General features: G+C 44.9%; 1 protein-coding gene across 6 annotated transcripts in view; it reads right to left on the bottom strand.

Annotated features, from left to right (window-relative positions):
• Nucleotides 1–5,538, bottom strand: part of PLEKHF2 (pleckstrin homology and FYVE domain containing 2) — a 50,991-nt gene extending 45,453 nt beyond the window's left edge. Inside the window, exon 1 of one of the 6 annotated variants that reach the window (XR_006288426.1) lies at nucleotides 5,205–5,487. The gene's annotated coding sequence lies outside the window, so the exon portion shown is untranslated. Of the gene's footprint in view, nucleotides 1–3,039; nucleotides 4,707–5,204 lie in introns of those variants that run through there. The other 5 variants (XR_006288427.1, XM_037892252.2, XM_037892253.2 and 2 more) reach the window with 5 other exon arrangements.
• Nucleotides 5,539–6,000: the final 462 nt, after the last annotated feature.

Genomic DNA, 6,000 nt, shown 5'->3' on the forward strand with positions numbered 1-6,000 from the left:
AAAAATGTGAGGTTGATGGGATTAGTGATTCATATTCAGCACATAAAGGACTGCTGGATTCAGTCTAAATGCCATTTAGAGCCAGTAATTTTAATACTCAAAACACAACTTAAACGCCTGGAAATATACAGTTTTTAATTAGTCGAACCAGAGTACAGGAAGCCATTGAAGTGGGTAGTCATAATGGAAATAAGATTCTCATTTTGCACTCAACTCCTTAACCACTCTTCAATTAAAAGTTAACTCTCAAAGTATAATTAAAGTTATAGTTTAAATTCAGAGCTAAAGATGCTACTTTTTCATATTGTTGTGCCCAAGCACTACAGATCATCTGTAGCAACACCACATACTAATGAGAACCCTGCAAAAGAATGTTCAAAGAAACAATCATCTCATAAAATCATAGGACTGAAAGGGACCCGAAAGATCATCTAATCCGACTCAGTCCTGCCATGAGTGCAGGGGACTGAAGTATTATCTAGAGTTTCTAGATCATCTCTGACACGTTTGTCCAACCTGCTCTTAAAATTCTCCAATGATGGAGATTCTACAACCTCCCTAGGCAATTTATTCCATTAACTACCCTGCCTTTGCTGCAATTTAAGACCATTGCTTCTTGTCCTATCGTCAGAGGTTAAGGAGAACAATTTTTCTCCCTCCTCCTTGTAACAAGCTTTTATGTACTTGAAAACTGTTATGTCCCCTCTCAGTCTTCTCTTCTCTTCTCCAGACTAAACAAACCCAATTTTTTCGATCTTCCCTCATAAGTCATGTTTTCTAGACCTTTAATCATTTTTGTTGCTCTCCTTTGGACTTTCTCCAATTTGTCCAAATTTTTCCTGAAATGTGGCACCCAGAACTGGACACAGTGCTCCAGCGGAGGCCTAATCAGTGCGGGGTAGAGCAGAAGAATTATTTCTCGTGTCTTGCTTACAACACTCCTGCTATTACATCCCAGAATGACGTTTGCTTTTTTTGCAACAGTGTTACACTGTTGACTCATTTAGCTTGTGAACCCCAGATCCCTTTCAACAGTACTCCATCCTAGGTAGTCATTTCCTATTGTGTGCGTGCGCTTGTTTGGTCCTTCCTAAGTGGAGTATTTTGCATTTGTCCTTATTGAATTTCATCCTATTTACTTCAAATCATTTCTCCAGTTTGTCCAAATCATTTTGAAATTTAATCTGGCCTCCAAAGCACTTGCAACCCCTCTCACCTCGGTATCGTTCACAAACTTTATAAGTGTACTCTCTATTCCATTATAAATCATAGATGAAGATACTGAACAGAACCGGACCCAAAACTGATCCCTGTAGGACCCCACTGGATATGCCCTTCCAGCTTGACTGTGAACCATTGATAACTACTCTCTGGGAATGGTTTTCCAACCAGGTATGCACCCCCCTTATAGTAGCATCATCTAGGTTGCATTTCCCTAGTTTGTTTATGAGAAGATCATGTAAGACACTATCAAAAGCCTTAAAGTCAAGATATACCACATCAACTGCTACCCCCCATCCAAAATGCTTGTTAACCCTGTCAGAGAAAGCTGTTGTCAGGAACAAATCATGTCAAACCAACACAAATCCATGCTGACTGTTACTATCACCTTATTATGTTCTAGGTGTTTGCAAACTGATTGCACAATATTTACCCCTTTCCAATCCTCTGGAATCATTCCAGTCTTCCATGACTTTTCAAAGATAATCATTAATGGCTCAGATATCCTCTCAGTCAGCTCCTTGAGTATTCTAGGATGTATTTCATCAGGCCTTGGTGACTTTAAGACATCGAACTTGTCTAAGGCTATGTCTACACTAGCATCTTTGTCGGTAAAGCTTTTTTCACACCCCTGAGCGACATAAGTTACACCAACAGATGTGCTGGTGTGGACAGCGCCACGTCAGTGGGAGATGCTCTCCTGCTGCTATAGCTGCTGCCGCTCATCGGGGGGTGGTTAAATTATGCTGACAGGAGAACTACATACACAGGAGACCTTACCTTGCATTGGTACAGCTGTGCCACTGTAAGATCTCTAGTATAGATATAGCCTATGTAATTTTTAACTTTTTCTTTCCCTATTTTAGCTACTGATCCTACCACATTTTTATTAGCATTCACAATGTTCAATTCACTACTAACCTTTTGGGTGAAAACTGAAACAAAAGTAATTTAGCACTTCTGCCATTTCCACATTTTCTGTTATTGTTTTCCCCCCCTCTCATCTCTGAAGTCCATCACTAACAATAACCAATTAAACTACACAGATCTTAACGGGGACCTTGAAGTTGAGCAAGTATTTGAGTTTCTTATTTGGGAAACAAGAGGAAGTAGTCAAAAATTTGTCAATTTAATTTTAGTCTCACTTCCCTAATTGTGTTAATTCGTCTTGTTTTAAATTTAAAATGTTAAATGCATTACAAACTCAAATAACTTACTTGGCAGTATTAGATATCAGTCTCTAGAGTAACCAAACAAATTTAATGAATATGAAGTCTTATGATGCTTCTAGACCATTATGGTCAATTTAGTCAATTTATTAAAGGAATCCTTAATCCATAGTTCTAGGTATGTGCAGTAGCTTTGCTTACTAAAAATACTGATGAAGTCAAGGATTAGTCAGTAGCTAGGCAGCAGCCACATTTCTAAATAAAGTGGGACATTTTAGACTAAAGTAGCCGCCAAGTAGTAATTACTACGAGTACAATTCATTATTCCCTAATACAGAAAAATATCACAAAATATTCACAAAATCAAAAGAGAAAAAAGCAACTGAAAGTAATAATCTTTCTTTTGCCTTATTTTAAATGTATAACGATTAAGTCTATTTTCTTGAATTGCTTTCAGAATAATTCATCACATTTAAAATGAGACTGTTTCAACAGATCAAATATACACTTCAATATATAAATTACAGAAATACTAACAAACTTAGTCACGTTGACAAATGGAAGATTCAGGCAGTTTTACAAATTTTTTTTTTAGTGATCATATCAAACTGTTTCAACCCGCTTTAGTTCATCTAGGATAGCTACTTACCTCTAATCAAATCTACGAATAAATGGTTAAATTTAAACAGACAAGGAGGGTGAAAATGTCTTTTACTGAACCAACTTCTGTTGATGAAAGGGACAAGTTTTCAAGCTACACAGCACTCTTCTTCAGGTCTGGGAAAATACAACTAAATACAAGGTGGAACATAGTTTAGCATAATAGTCAACGCACACTTTAAGGCCAGGGCTACACAACAGACGTACCAACCTATATCCACATCACTGAGAGACGTAGTTATAATGGCTTAACCCCCTTTGTGGACACCCCCATGTCAATGGGAGAGTTTCTCCCACCAACGTAGCTACTATTGCCTCTCAGGGAGGTGGATTAAACTACACATACGGTAGACGTTCTCCCGAAGGCGTAAGAGCATCTTCAACAACGTGCTGCAGCTGCACCACTGTAGCGCTGTCTGCGAAGACAAGCCCTAAGATATTTCCCAGACCTGAGGAAGAGCTGTGTAGTTCGAAAGCTTGTCTCTTTCATCAACAGAAGTTGGTCCAATAAGAGATATTACCGCATCCACCCTCTCTCTCAAATCCTGAGACCAACATGGCTACAACAACACTGAAAACAACTTTAAACAGATCACATTTATTCAAAGTCCTCAAAGTAAGTAGTGATAAATATTTGATCACTTATCTTCCATTTGCTATGTTTATTCAAATGTCTTCATGGAAGCCCGCAGGAGATAAGAGTAACAATAAATGGCGTACCAATTAAGGATTGTGTTTAACAGAAACCTCATACTGATTTGATGAGCCAACATCTATCTGTTCTTTTAAAAAACTTCATATATTAATAGTAAAGGCATTCATTAAGAATGTGGCCAGGAACTGAATGCTGGTGTAAATCCTATACACTATTGCATTTGTTTGGAAACCTTTGTATTTATAGAGTGCTTAGGCCCAGATTTTGTAACATGACACACAGGCAGATAGATCCCCACACGCACACGGAGACCCACTGAATTCAAGGGTACTCCACATTTGCACAGAGGTCTGTCCACACACACTAGGCTGCACGCTGGTCTGTAATAGGCACTGTGTGTATAATATTATATATATAATAGAAAGAAAGAAAGAAATCAAAGAAATCCAAAGAAATCCCTCTTCTGGCAGCTGGCATTTACTGGGTCATAGAACATATATTTGCTTCAAGGGATAAATTCCAAGATGCCTCATGAATTTCACACACTAAGCTTAAGCACTTTTGCTTTTTAAAGCGTTAGTAGGGTACTTTAAAAGAGATGCAATCAGTACATGATTGTCACAACCCTTTAAAAAAAAAAAAAAACAAGATTACAAATGTAATCTTTTTTTCAAGAAAAAAAGCTGGCCTGCAAAATACAGTGCACAAACCCCAAATAAATCCCAAAAACCAAATATTTATTTCCATACAGCTACCCAGGATTTGGGGGTTTTAGTTTGAATACAGGGTGATTTATAAGTGAAGTGAAACAACAAATCCAGACAACTAAAGACTATGGGCCCAACCCTGTTCCCATTTAAGCGAGTGAGAGATTTACCCGCGGCTGCCACAACCACAGGGTCCTGTCGAAGTGACAAATACAGGGGAGCTCGCTCCCCTCCAGTCACAATCCACTCCCATAACTGATGCTGTCAAGTTACAGGGAGTCTCCTGAAGCCCGACAGCCACATGAACCCCGCGGCCGGGGCACGCACCGCCCTCGGGCACTGCCTGCAGCCGGGCTACGGGTGAGTAACCACCGGCCCGGGATGGGCACTGAGCACCTACAACTCCCAGCGCTGCCGCGCCATGAGCCGCCCCCCCAGCCATTGCCGCCCGCACGGGGACGGGGCCAGCTCCGGCACCTTGCTCTGCGGAGATGCGGGGGCAAACGCGTCCCCACCGACCTCCCGCAGGAGCAAAGCCCCGCGGGCGAAGCTTGTCGGCCGAGATCCCGCAGCCGAGGACGGGGTCGCGCCCTGCCCGTCCCCACAGGGGCAGCTCCCGCGCCAGCCCGGCGACACGGGCTCCCAACATGGCCGCGGAGCAGCAGCCGGAGCCCAGGCAGCGAGAGCCCGCAGGGAAAGTTTGCCCGCCGCCGCCCGCCCGACTCCTGCCACAGCCGAGCCTGCCCGGTGCCGAGAGGACACGAGGCCCCCGCCGCCCGCCGCGCGACTTACCCAGGGAGAGCCCGGCCCGGCGCGCGCAGCTCTCTCCGCTCGGGCCCCAGCCGCGCTCGCTCCAGCTAACTGCCAGCCCCGTCCCACGCCCGCCCAGCCGCGCTCACACATCACCGTCCCTGGCCACAGCTGCGGGAGGACGGGCTCCAGGGGCCCCGCCCCAGCCCTTGGGATCTAAGGGGAGGGGCCGCCGCCATCTTGGGAGTGGAGGGGGGAAGGGCTTCGTAGCGCTTGGGAGGGCGTAGGGACGAGGAAACTCTGGGGCTTCCCACCGGGCTCTGCGTTGGGGGGAATGGACGAAAGAGTCCACTCCTCCCCCTTCACGCTCTGGAGAGTCTCCACCTTCCCCCCGGACCTGCCTGCCCCCCACCCCTCTTTCCGTGGAGAGAGAGTCGCCGCCCCCAAACCTGCTGCCCCCCACCCCTCCTTCCGTGGAGAGAGAGTCGCCGCCCCCAAACCTGCTGCCCCCCACCCCTCCTTCCGTGGAGAGAGAGTCGCCGCCCCGAAACCTGCTGCCCCCCCACTCCCTTCCTTCACTGGAGAGCCCCCCCTAGAGCCCTGCCCCGTCACTCCTTGGAAAGAATCCCCTGTACAGAGCTGCCCTCCCCCAGTGCAGATCTTGCCTGAAGTCTCCTCACTGGTTGATGCAACTTCTTCGTTATTGTGGATTATTAAATTAAGGAGTGTTTTCAAAGTCCTCCTTTAGGGAGGGTGCCTCTTGATGCGGGTGAGTCAATGAACTATACACAGTGTTTCGCATTGTTCCCACAGCTCATGACATGACTCTGTCTACTTC

Source organism: Chelonia mydas, chromosome 2 (genome assembly GCF_015237465.2).
Source record: "Chelonia mydas isolate rCheMyd1 chromosome 2, rCheMyd1.pri.v2, whole genome shotgun sequence".
Taxonomy (NCBI): domain Eukaryota; kingdom Metazoa; phylum Chordata; order Testudines; family Cheloniidae; genus Chelonia; species Chelonia mydas.